The 13,875-nt window shown below is 33.1% G+C and overlaps 1 long non-coding RNA gene across 2 annotated transcripts in view; it reads left to right on the forward strand.

The window, feature by feature from the left end:
• Positions 1-595: 595 nt before the first annotated feature.
• Positions 596-13,875, forward strand: part of LOC111634802 — a 49,809-nt gene continuing 36,529 nt past the window's right edge. Inside the window, exons 1-6 of one of the 2 annotated variants that reach the window (XR_002758287.1) lie at positions 596-787; positions 856-910; positions 993-1,163; positions 1,235-1,477; positions 1,579-1,719; positions 1,894-2,097. This is a non-coding gene — a long non-coding RNA (uncharacterized LOC111634802). Of the gene's footprint in view, positions 788-855; positions 911-992; positions 1,164-1,234; positions 1,478-1,578; positions 1,720-1,893; positions 2,098-13,875 lie in introns of those variants that run through there. The other variant, XR_002758288.1, reaches the window with a different exon arrangement.

A 13,875-nucleotide genomic window follows, 5' to 3' on the forward strand; every position in this document is an offset into this window, starting at 1 on the left:
ATTCCAACTGTCGTCGGGCTGTCCGACTGTCATTCTTTAATTTCGAGAACGGAATTAAGAAAATGAAATCGAAGATCAGACAGAAAGAATTGACGCACGAGACGTCCATTAACTGTACAAGACCATCTGATGCGAAACGAAAGTAAAGTAATTTCAATTCAGAACTTTGCTATGGAAGGTGTTAGATCAATGACGCTATTGTCAAAGAAAAAGTATAATGTACAGTGGAAAGGTAAAAAAATATATATATATATGTTAAATTACTACTCTTCGTTCCGTAATTTTTGTTCTAAAAATGTCAGCTGAAATAGCAACGCTTTTATGTATATTTTTATGTACAGTAGGAGTCACGTGATTAGCTTTTATGCACCGATTGACCTGTGCAAAAGTTATCATATCATTATCCCGAAATTCGCATTCGCTTCAAAACACCATTTTATAAGAAACAGTTGCATTTTTTACGTTTGCTAAGATACTACTTATGTACTTCAATAGCAACAGCGTTAAAGTATTTGTATTAATTTTAACTGCAGCTATTCTGCTAGGAGACATCTTTACCTATTCGTTTTACCTCGAAATTTGTAAACAAAACGTAGATTAACGTTTTAAGTTCTTTATATTAAAAGCATTTAATATTAATACAGCATTCTATGACGTCATTATCATGAATTTTTCAACAAAGGTTTTTGCTTTATTGTTTTCCAATTGTTGCGATTGTTGTTGGAATGCTTAAGTGCGCTCAAAAAGTTTCTTTGCGAAATTCGACTGATAAGATGGAGAGGAAGAGGTAATTTGAACGGATAATTATGTTAATTTATAAGATTTGTTTAATATTAAATGAGAATTTCTTTCTAGTAGGAGAAGAATGGCCAAACCGAATGTTCGGCAAAACAAAGTTTACCCAATTCAGGTAGACCATTGATTTTTCTCTAAGAAATTGAAAATGATTCTTTACTGGGATGATCGATAATTTTAATTTCGACCTATTGCAGGATGACAAAGATTTGCCTGCGACGAAATGTGACTCCCGGAACAAAGGGGAGTCGTCGTTGCGAGCAAATAATCCGAAAGAAGGAGGAAGGTCTATCGGATATTTCAGACGTTTATTCCATAGATTCTTGTTATGTTGTTGCTGCATTTCGGTTGAGATTTCTGATTAGGAGGTAAGTTTTCATTCTTTCTGTCTTTTCTCGGTCAGCAAATTGCGTAAGTAATAATTTCTGTGATTTTGTAGATTTAAGAACCGGAGTGAAGAAAGAACCTTTAGTGGTTCGAGGAGATAACTACACTTTACTCCATTTGTGCCGCGTACATAAGGAGACGTTTTTGGGTATTAACGTAAAGTTTTGAACTTATTATACCTCACAATAATTAGAATGGTCGGGAGAAGTATTATTTGCGCTATGTTTTGGTGTTTTAATTACAAGATATAAAGTGATCGCGAGTCGTTTTACAGACACATTAAAGACAAACAAGTGTAAGTAAATTAATAAGCAATTTGATTGTTTTCATTTATATCAACATTCTTCCTTTAAAATATTGTTATCATTCAACCTGTGTGTTTATATTGATTTTCAGATGAATTCAATGCGTTATTAATAGTAGAAGGACTGATTTAGACGAGATTTTGAAAACGAAAGGGCCAGAATATTTAAATAGAAATTATTCCGACCATTTTACAGGGAAAGATTTCAGAAAGAAAAATCTCTTAAGCCAAGGGTATGTAAATTGTTTATTATTTGTTCACTTAATATAAATTAATGGTGTTCTTTACCTATTTTTTGTTCCACTCACCGAATTAGAAGTTTACGATCTAATATTAAACTTATCGCTAATTTTATTTAGTATCCTCTCACTGCAGTTTTCTAATAACTTGTTTTACATATGGTGCAGGATCTCGCCCGGTGAAGTACCCTCACAAATAATTTGTAATGCCGAACAGACCACGATGAGAAGCCGCCCCCAAAACAAGAAAACTAGAAGAACCTTCCAATGTAGAAATGCCATATATCATGTTTTGATATACTTGATATATTTATGTTCAATGTGTTTCAATTTAATGTAAAAATGTTTCAATTTAATAAAATTACATTATAACCTCAGATTTTAATTTATAAAAATCTGACTCTTATTGCATTTGATTTATTTTGTTGCTATTATTCCTTTCTTTAAATCGCTATCCATTCATGTTTCCTACTAAATAAATCAAAATTCATGTTTTAAAGGAAATGATCGAATGAATTTCCAATGGTATTGTCAGCATAATAATTTTCACAATTGAATGAAATATATATTTAATTTTGAAATGTCGGGTCATTGGCAATTCCACGGCCAATTCAGGGGCTTCCATTCAAGACACGTCGAACTTTATGAAAATGAGAGGTCACCATTGTGTTGGAACAAATAGAGTTTGCAGTTTTTTCAAATTGTGCCACTAAGAATTGCTACAGCGCAGTGGTGCACTTGGGATTTATTCTTGGAATAGCCGAGTTGAACGGATAAAAATATTTTTAATGCCAATTGAATGAAATTAGTATCTTATGTGACCACTAATTCATAAGCAGTATAGAAATAGATGATACTGCAGAATATAAATATAAAAATGAATTTTAACTAGGAAAAGAATTTTGGAAAAATTTTTACCGTTTGTACTAGTTTTTCTCTGCATGAAGCCAAAACCCCTTAAAATCTTTTGGTGCGCCACTGCTGCAGCGTTATTTTAGTTACGATGCGTTCAGAGGAAAAAATCCATAAATTATGTTTCGTTGAATAGCGCAAAACGAATTGATTATCAGTAAATCTAACAATTGTTGAATAGTGTCAAAAAAATTCTCTTTATCTTATTCTTTGTATCTCGTGTGTAGCTTTCTCGTAAAAAATTCGGCAGAGTACACAAATTTTATTTTTCTTTATGTCCGCTTGCATTTGCACAGGGAATACGATTTTGTCATGTGATGTCAAGGCAACTGCAATTTCTATAGTTTCATGGACAGTTGTTTACAAGACGCTTTTAACACTATTGTGTCGGGCAGCGCAGCCGACGATTATCTCGCTATGGGGACGTTTGAGGTATGCGTGAACTTCTGGTACTGCGATTCCGGCAACATTCCATCCGATACACCTGGTCATCTTGTGCTTTTCTTTCCATTCACAGAACCGGTCTCCTAGCACGAACCGTACCAACGATAGATTTTGTAGCAATTTGGAGAATCTTTATTAATATATTTGTGGAAACTTTTTGTGATAGAATTTATCTCCACTAGCGTTAATTCGGCATAAGCCTTTCTCGGGAATGCTGACCATTTTGCAATATCAGCGCCTGTTTCCGAGAGAATAATGCACGAGAATGCCCAACACATGCCGATGTTATTTATCGATGGATGGCTCATACGTTTTTCTGCAATATATAGTTTGTTTGTATTAATTACGCAAATTTGTTCCATTCATTTAGAGTTATTCATTCATACCGAAGAAATATTGTTTGTTCCCAGGAACCAAAGTACTCATTCTTTTCGAATACTCTATGATTAATTTCTTTGTAAAGTAATTGCAATTGTAGTAATGCAGTTTAAGTTCATTATGCAATTTAATAATGCAATTTAAATTGCATAATCAATGTACATAGTAATAATAATGCAAATAGAAATGCATATTACGAATTAAAAAACAGGTAAACATAATGCTCATTACCTGTTTTTTTAACCGCATAATGTAACCGCAAACCTAAATACAAAGAACAAATTTCTTTGTATTTAGCCACATGTAGGTGAGAGGAAGCAAAGGTTTATTATGCCAACATGTAGGTGAGAGGAAGCAAAGGTTTATTACTTTTACCTTGTTCTATTAAACTTGAAAACATATTTTCAGAACATTTTGCACAATCATCGTGAATGATTTTCTCAATACTAACAAAATTATCTTTTGTAGAAAATTTATTTGAAGTGTTTTTTGTGGCAATACATATTACGACAACATCGGTTGAAGCAGGACCGGATCATCTCATAGACATATGAGACAAATGTCTAGGGCCCGGTTTTTAGAAGGGCCCGGTCAAACTGTCTATATTGAAAAGATTTGTAAATAGGATCGTTTATTTTTCTGTTGGACAATTGTATATAATAAACAAAAATATACAGTATTGCTTTTTATATGGTTATAGTGAATTCCAAAATCTAAAGAAAATGTACGTGGGTTGTTCAAAAAGTTCCCGGACTTTTTGAATAGCGCGCCTCCAGTTGGTTATTTTATAATTCGCTTGGAGTCATTGTGTCCGCGGAAACCTCCGGAGTAACTTCCTTCAACCCGTTTGTTAATATCTTGTTTCGGTGATTAGTTACGGCCGTTTATGTGAAGGGGTGTTTGTGAGGTTCGGCGAAAACTAGGATCCGCGGAAATCAGCTCTTTGAAAGAGCAGCATTGTTCTATGAAATTCTGTGTGAAACTCCGAAAATCTTTCACGGAAACTTCCCACGGGTGGGTAAAATAGCCCCCGCTGCAAAAAAGCTCGACAAGTTCGCTCAAATGTTTAAGGTGATGTTGACTGTTTTTTTCGATGCAAAGGGTGTTGTGCATCACGAATACCTATCTACAGGCCAGACAGTCAACACGGAGTACTACTTGGTGTTATGAAACACATAAGAGACAGAATCAGGCGAAAACGGCCCGAACTTTGAAGGAGCGGCGAGTGGTTTTTTTCATCACGACAACGCGCCGGCTCATTTGTCCCTCCGAATTCGTGAGTTTTTAGCCCCCTACTCACCTGACTTTACACAAAGAGACTTTTTCCTGTTCTCCAACAAACTAAAAAACACGCTCAAAGGAAAAAGATTTGCCACCATTCCAGAGATAGAAAAAAACGACGGAGGAACTTACGAGCATTCCGGAAAAAGCGTTCTAGAACTGTTTCAAAAAGTGGAAACACCGTTGAAATAAGTGTATACGTTGCGGAGGAGACTACTTTGAAGAAGACCCTGACAAATATGTGAAGTATTTTTTTTTTTGTAATAAATAAAGTTCAGGAACTTCTTGAACAACCCTCGTATTCTTATGTTTTTTCTAATTGAAAGTAAAAGGGAACTCCCAATAATTTAGAATTATTTTTATAGCGATAAGAATAATATTAACTATATGTATTCTTGAATCCTGTGAAATATTGTTAAATAATTTTGCTTTTATTTTTTATTAAGCAGATGCAGTGTCCGTATGCGATTTAATAGAAATAATAGTAACAAAATTTATTAATTGAAATTTTCTTCTTCAAAATGTCTAGGGCCCCAAAGTGGGTTAATCCGGCCCTGGGTTGAAGGGTTGATTAAACCACCATTTGATTTTTGAAAAATGAAAGAACAAAAATTCTGATGTTCCAAATAAACCATCAACACAAATGAAACAATCAGTTTTATCTGCAACCTTACGTGTAACCAATCAACTCACATGTAATATGACACACGAAGAAAACCCTGTTATTGGAATTTTAAACAAGAGACGTGCATAAAAATGGTTTTACTCTTCATACATTAATTCAAGTGGAATATCCAGGCAATCCTCCTTGATGGCAATCCAGCTTTTGCGAGAAGTGTGTCGTCATTTATATTCAGCCCTGTATCTACCAGTGGCATGCCGTCCATGGAAGCTGTGGAAGCGCAGCTTCCCTTGTATTTTCTAAAATATAAATACATATTATGCGATTATTTTCATATTTTAATATATTTTGAATTACTTAAAATTAGTATTTTATTATAACCGCATTATGTATCTTATTACAAATTTTTATACTACATGTGAAAAAAATGATAAGATTCCTATTGTATATTCGAATATATTTTCGTATTTGCATATTCCCAATGGAAGCGCTGTATTGTCGAATACGGGACAGCTTCCACGGCGAAAAATTCTGAATCGTGTGAAGCAGCCAGATTACAGGCATTCGCGTATGCGTTTTACAGAACACCAACCTCACCAACCTTTTAATTCGTGGATGCTATACACCAAAATATGGCATAACGCTTCCAATGATTTTTATCAGAGCCGGCAAAGTTTCCCTATTATCAAATGTCACCGCACATCACTAGTATCTACTTGCTCGTATTACTTTTCCCATCATATTGAATAAATTCTGTAATGTCAGAGGACTAAAGCAATATTATGTTCTTGTTTTGTAGCACAGGTAGCAGCTTTTTTTTGCTTTTAACAATTTAAAAGCCTCGTCAAAGAATCCCGATTCTTCATCAACAGAAGAATACCACGGTCGAATGGTACGAACTGCCGGTAAGTAATTATTAAAATGTGATCGTGCATAAGCAGCAGGAGAGTAATGATGCAGAGTTACAGCAAATGTTTCAAATTCAGCAGGATATTGACAGCATTTGCTTTTCTTTGAAGCGCTTTGTATGCGTTCTGAAACTTGTGACTTTACAATAAGGAATGCATTCCCAGAAAGGATCTTTTTCTCTTTCGATTATCAAGAACACTCTCTAAAGACACAATTCTATTTTCATATCTTTTCGTTCAGAAATTTCTATACAACGCTTTGAAGACTGCTTTACTGGTGAGTCTTCTATAATACCATTATGAGTGATGGCAGCTGTTGTTAGAATGGCTGTATCTTCAGATATCTAAAAAATTTACATATATTAGTTAAGAAATATTTGAAAATTAAAAATGATTCTTATCACTTAAACAACATTATAATGGAACTAATTAATTACTTGCAATATTTTCTTGCGGATTTAATATTAAATTTTAGTATTTACAACATTCATAAAACAAATAAACCTATTTTTCTAATAACACCGGAAAAAGGAACTGCGAATTTACATGCAAATATTCAATTGGCTATTGAATGACTTTGATCCGTATCAGGCTAATATAAAATTAATTTTTAAAATAATCTCTTTCGAATTTTTTATATTAATATTATTAGAAACATTCTTTAAAGTTTGAGTTTTTAACTCTTCAACACAATACTTTAAACTTATTCGAACCTTTAAAAAATAATTTTTTTTTCACAATTAAGGGTAACTCATGGCTTCAATTGAAGAAAAAGTAAACTGTTTCCTTTGGTTGGCTGAATTGAAAACTCGATCGTTAGAAGACTTAAAAGATAAATTAACTGATGTGGTTTCAGGCATTACAAACGTGTGGAAATGCAAAAATATTCTAAGGTTTCTTTTGTATGTATAGATGTTAGTGTATATCTATTTGGGGGGATACGTTTTATGTTCATTCTCTTTCAAACTTACTTAAGACCCAAACTCGAGATATCTCGGGCAAGTACATAGCGTTATATAAAACGCGGTCCTTAAGGCCACTTTTGACAAAAATTTATTTTTCAATTTTTGGAATGTTTTTTAGGTCCCCAAATTTTTTCAAAATTTTTTGTCCGCGCGAAAAAATTTTATCGCGATTTTAATGAGCCTTTGATAAGGCTCGATTAAGACTTAATTGTTTTTTAATGGGAGTTTTTTTATCAATTTTATTTCATGGTTCCTAAGTTGTAGTTCATGGATTTTCCTTCGGTAAAGTTATTTAAAGCTGCTTTCTGATGTCTAAAACGACCTCCGATAGTTTTTCAATTTTNACGGAGTCGGAGTCGGAGTCGGCGGATTTTTTGACGACTCCGACTCCCGTTTACTTACCAACTTGCTATGTATATGAAACGGAGTCGGAGTCGGAAGGTAAGGAAGAGTCGGAGTCGGAGTTGGAGTCGGTAGATTTTTACGCGACTCCACAGCCCTGGTTAAAAACATGAAAGTCTAGAACAGTCGTGGAAAGTGTTTTGAATAGTGGTCCCGATTCAATATATAGATTCGTCGTATATAAATTGGAAGTCAAGTGACTTCAATTAAAATATTATTTTCTGAAAGAAGTTAGATACATGACCGGCACGAATCCGTTGCTAAAGAAAAAGTATGACGTACAGAGGCAACACACAACCGTACTAAATAATTGCTCGTGTTTAGTAAATATTATACATTTTTATAATTAGGAGTTAGTTTTATATTAAATCTCTTAAATATTGGATTNATAGGAATTTGTAAATAATTTACATATAAAAATTGTGAAATTAATAATCAAAAAGTTAATATAAATATACATGTAAAAGTAAAGATTAATAATAATATAATCTGTAAAAAGTACATTAAAGATTTATGGAAGTGAAAGGATCAAGCGTAGCTCATAAGGGTGTAACAAGAAGTAAAGACGTAGTGTCGTTTTGACACCACCAATTAAATAACTTAGAAATATCAGTATTAACTCTATTTTCTACCTGTTCTATGCATTATTAAGAATGGCACGTGTTAACAAGTTTACACAATGTGTTGAATAAGAAATAAGAAAAGAGATCGTTTCATAAAAGAAATTTTATTGCAACGTGCTCCCTTTATTCACTTAAAAAATAAACCAGAAAATACCTTCCAAGGCTCAGTTTAAAATGAGTCTTAAAAGCAGAATATTTTTAAATAATGATTTTCACAAATAAATAAACGTTTAAGTGTTTTAAAGTGTATTTCGTCCGATAAATTTTTCGTAACGTAAAATCCGACAAATAAAAATAATTTCTCAAACACTGAGGTTTAGAAGGAATTGTACGAACATTTTACAAATATTATTTTCCGATTACAACTAAAAAATGAAAAAAAAAAAACCTTTCGAATGTGCATTAAAATTCCTTGATCTGTTGGTTCTGAATTAAATTAAAATGATACATTTGAAAACACCTATCATAGTGTGAACCGCCGGGGAGGGTGTAGGTCTCCCGATCCGGCAACAGGTCGTTAAACCCTTCTCACTGGTCAGGATGGATTAAAATTTTAACCTTTCCCGCGGTAACGGGATTAAATGTTTCGGGTCGAGTGGCGGAGGGAGGAGTGCGTCGGTAAGATGACCGGCGATATACGAGTAAAGATGACACCACTTTAACAGGATAACAACGATTTATTAGCTACATAGAGATTACAATAACCAATTTCAAAAGGGAAAATCTGAATCCCTGAACCGCGAAGGACCGAGAGAGAGTTCACAAAAATAAGGTCCATACCTCTTTATGTCTTTGAATATTCTTAAGGAAAAAGGTTTTGATATCCAACGATGTGGTAGGATTAGGATAATAATTCTTCTTCCGGACACAATATCGTATAGGACACAGTATATTAATAGGACACAATATTCATAGGACACAGTTGTAAAAGTGACGGCGAATGAACGACTCCCCCGAGAAGGGGAAGGAAGGGGTTTTTATAAGTTCGGCGTGGGAGAATGGTCATGTGACCAATTGTTGTGAGGTAAAAGGTATGCAGATGGGTCAGAGTTGTTCCCGGGCCCATGTTAACTATAAACTTTAGCGTTGGAATGTGGGATTAGTTTCGAATTGAACGGATGTTTATGTCGAACATAAACGAAAAGTTTTTTTTCCCGTTAGGTTCCACTTTAAGTTAAAGGAAAATTTAGTTGGATTTTAGGCAAAAACGGGACAATTAATCGTCAAATAATCGGTAAAAATTCCGGATCTCACAATAGCAAATATAAAAGAACCAATAAATAAGTTGCTTAACTTTCCCACTAGCATTTAATGGAGTCATTTGTTGTCATATTTTATTTAAAATAACTAAAGATTTTAATTAATATAATGTTACAAAATGCTTAATTTTCAGAGTAGACAGGGGTTTTATAAAAAAAAATTGTATCTGGTAATAACTGGTATAATTGTTATTAAATCTGACCCTATTAGAAATAGCCATTTATTTCCCCACTCCCTGTACCTATAATGACCAAAATTTGACTATACCCATCGCTCTGATAGATAAACTATCCTGCAAAATTTCAAATATTTTTGATAATAAACGTATGATTTATTAAGCTTTATAAGAGTGAACAAAATCGTGCTCCCCACACACACTTTAACATGCATGCATACAGAATAAACTCTCATATACAGTCGACCCCCCTATAAGATCGTTGATTTTTCCGTTTTATCTGAATTACATGTTGTACGAGTCACTTAGATTTTACAAATATGTGAGCCGTTCACAGCCCGGCACACGTATTTGTAAAATCTAAGTGACTCGTACAACATGTAATTCAGATAAAACGGAAAAATCAACGATCTTATAGGGGGGTCGACTGTATTTTTCATCTCTTGACGTGTCTAGGCCAGCATTTGTTAACCGATCGTCATACTTTTCCTCTGTTGTAAGAAATAGCTTTAATTAGACATACCAGAAACAAAAAGGATTGTATGTTTTTAACTTCAATTTTTAGTATTTTTTCAGATAAATACATAATAAAAATAAACTACTACAATTTATTTTATTTAACAGCGAAAACAGGAAACTGTGAATTCATATGCAAATAAGCAGTTAACTGTTGGATGACGTAGATCGGTATTTAGCCAATAGAGAATGAATTTTTGAAGCCAACTTTTTTGAATTTATTACGTTATCATCAGAAATATTCTCTAAGTTTTGACTTCTTAAAGAGTTAATCGATGTCTTCTGATTGCGCGGAATTTACTTTCTGATGAACTTGAGTTACTATCCTGGAGTGAGTTAGCTTCTATGTCAGGATCCACCTTCTACATGGCAGAGTCGTTCCTGAGTCAGCTATCTCCTTTATGTCAGTTGCTTATTATTCCAATTGCTGGGTATTATGGCAACTTCTTACTATCGGTGACTGCCTGGAATCGCGGAAAATCGCCCTTTTATGCATAACTTTCTTCAAATTTGGGGTTTGTATCAGCTGACAGACGTACTAATAAGTTAGACATGAAGATGTTCGTGAAAATTAGAGGTAAGCTCTTGTGAAGGGAAGTTCGATTTCTATTTCCCATGAAAAGTGACAAAATGTATCATTTTTAATAGCTCGAATGTCCTTTATGGACCTTAGTTGATTATAGGTGCACTGTTATAGCACTGTTCTAAAAGTTCAGAAAGTCAAAATGTCAATTAATTACAAATTCTTAACGTAATCATTAAATGCCTTCGGTAAGTTCAAGAGGTAGTAATAATGACAATTTACATGTTAAAAAATTATACTCTTTTTTACATTAATTTATGTTTACTGATTAGATAATCTAATCTCTATTACTCCGAGAGAAAGAAAATGGATAGACCTAAAAAAATCGAATAGAAAATGAGTGTTGATATACTATTTCTTTTCTATTAAAACAGAGTGTTTCGTTTATGTAGATTCGAATATTTCCTTATCGGGATAAGACTATGGCGCATTTTGATGGACGTCGATATGTGAAGCTTCACGTCTTTGTTCAACTTGTCCCCAAGGTCTGTCTCAGGACTAAAGTTCTTTCTTCTCCGTTGGATTTTTAATTTCTCCTCTCTTTCTCTCTGTTAGGTAAGGGTTGGTCCTTTCTCTTCTCTATTTTGTCTTGAAACTTGTTTCGATCTGGGAATGTCTGGCGGATAACTATAATTGTGTTTGCTTGTCCATCTTTTCTATTTTCCCTTTCTCCCAACCTTCATCTATTTTTTTTTTCTTTTGATGAGGAGAGCAAAAATGTACCATTTCTTTTTATTTAGCAAAATTACTCTATCATCTAATGTATCTATTATTATGCCTTCTTCTATTATATCCTTCCAATTGTTCCCTCTCAGAGTGAGGCAACATCGGGCCTTACTATTCTACATGTAGTTGCGAATTTGTGACTTCTTAGTTTGAAGATCGGTGTTGTCACACCTATAGTTTGGATTAACTTCCCAGTTGTATCTTCCAATTTTACTTTCGTCCCATATTTTACTGGACCTTTACCTTTTTAGTCTGTTCGCTACTTCCTTCGATAATATTGTAGTTTTTTCATTCGGATATAATTTCATTTTAGTAGAGATATTGTTTATATAACAGAGGATAAAAGGCTCTCATCTCATCTGCACTGCTTAAAGTTTTCCTTGCAATTTATTTTTCTGACTTACCGGTGAAGCTTTTTTCTTCATGTAATGTAATTTTTTTTGTAATTCGTTTAATTCTTTCACTTTGCTCAAATATGGGCTTCCCTCATTTATGAACCTTACAATGTTTTGGCGCCCGGCAGTGTGTCTCTCTATGGTTTCCTCACTTATTGTCACTTGCAAGGCTTGATCAAAGGTTAACGGCTCTCGCGACATTACTCGTTGCTGTATCCTAATGTCGATACTATTTGAAAAGTGAATCTTGAGTCTCTAATCTAATTCTCTACTTTGAATTCGTTGTATAATTGCGGTCTCTGCTGCGTCAGCTCCCTCGTGTCCGATCTCGATTTCCATAGCCAAGGACTGCAACCTCATGGCTTAAGTCTGCATGTCCTCATCCCTTTGCTACATGTAAGCACGGAATCATTGCAGCCTATATGAATACGGAACTTGTTCAAAACATTCCAGCATGAGTAGCTTAAATGTGTCATACCCGAAACACGTATAAGTGTATTTGTACAGAAATTACTACTACAGGTGAATTTTAATAAAAAATTTGTTTTTTCTGAACTGTCATCATTGTATTAAATATTAGACACCAGTAAAACGTCCTACAAATAAGCAATGTCCGAGTAGACAATTAAAAAATAAAATTAGAAATAAGGACAGTAAGGCATTTTTAATTACTTATTATTTTGAAATAAATCAACAGCCGAAATTCTGGTGTTTGAGAAGATGCAGAATGAAAAGTTATCAGAGAAAATAGAAAGAATCAAAACCAAAATTTGGTATTTAATGACTTATAAAAGAGAGCAAATCAAATTACCAACACTGAGTTTACCTGTAAGTATAAGCAGGAATCTACAAAAGCACGATATAATAAAAATAAATTTAGGGTAATTTTTCATCTAACATCAAATTTAAGATTTACAAAGATTTTTAAGTTCTTTGAAGACAAATATAAAAAAACTAATTTAAAAAATAGGTTACCCTTCACTTAATGAAAGAGAAGAATTGAGGAAAAACTGATAATAAATACAACAAAAGTANAATAATTTGAAAATCAAAATTGAATAACAAAATTTATTCAACTTACCAATTACCACCAAACAAACGATGAACAAAATGAATCTTTTCATAGTGAGGATGGGTCTTTTACAGCTTTTCAATTAAGGGACGATGCGATTTACTTCTTACTGTAAATTATGCATCTATATATACATAATTTTTCTACGAATATTTTCTTCTGATTGGCTGATTTCTACTAATCTGACATCATGTGTTTACTTTACTTATTGTATTTTATCCAATGAGAAGTAATCGACTAATTAATCGCGTGCCAACAGATCATTTACTAAATTTTCGTAAAGTCTTTTTATTATTTTATTTATTATTTTACCAGAATAAATCCTTTGAAACAGTGTGGTATTGTGACGTAATTTCATTTCTACACTTTTCGAAATGTATAGATTTGAAAATATAATTATATATATATTTGCATATCTAAGGGCTATGTTTGAATAAATATTCTTTCATTACTTACCAGAATTTCATTATTTTAAATACCAGTTTAGTTATGGTTGTATTGTACTGTACGCGCTGATGATCGAAAAACTTTGACATTCGTGATTTACGATATGATTGTAACAAATTTAACGATTATTTTATTAAAAATTACTTAATTTTCTATCAAAATAAGTAAAATTGTAGCAATATGTTACTTTCTTTTACGAATTCTGCTTGTATTTTTATTCTCCAGGCTGTTATATATTACTGAAATAAAGTATATAAATCCGGCGAAAAACGATACTCCACAATTTTCCATTTCCATCTTTTATTTTATTTTATTTATTTTTTATTGTACTGTATTTTTAGTGTGTATCGTAGATACGATTTTGTTTATCCTCATTAAAGTATATTACCCAAGGAGGTTTGCTTATTAGTGAAATTAACGCTATTATACTTTCGTAGTTAA

Source organism: Centruroides sculpturatus, unplaced genomic scaffold (assembly GCF_000671375.1).
Source record: "Centruroides sculpturatus isolate CEXI.00-Female unplaced genomic scaffold, Cexi_2.0 scaffold757, whole genome shotgun sequence".
NCBI classification, from domain to species: Eukaryota; Metazoa; Arthropoda; class Arachnida; order Scorpiones; family Buthidae; genus Centruroides; species Centruroides sculpturatus.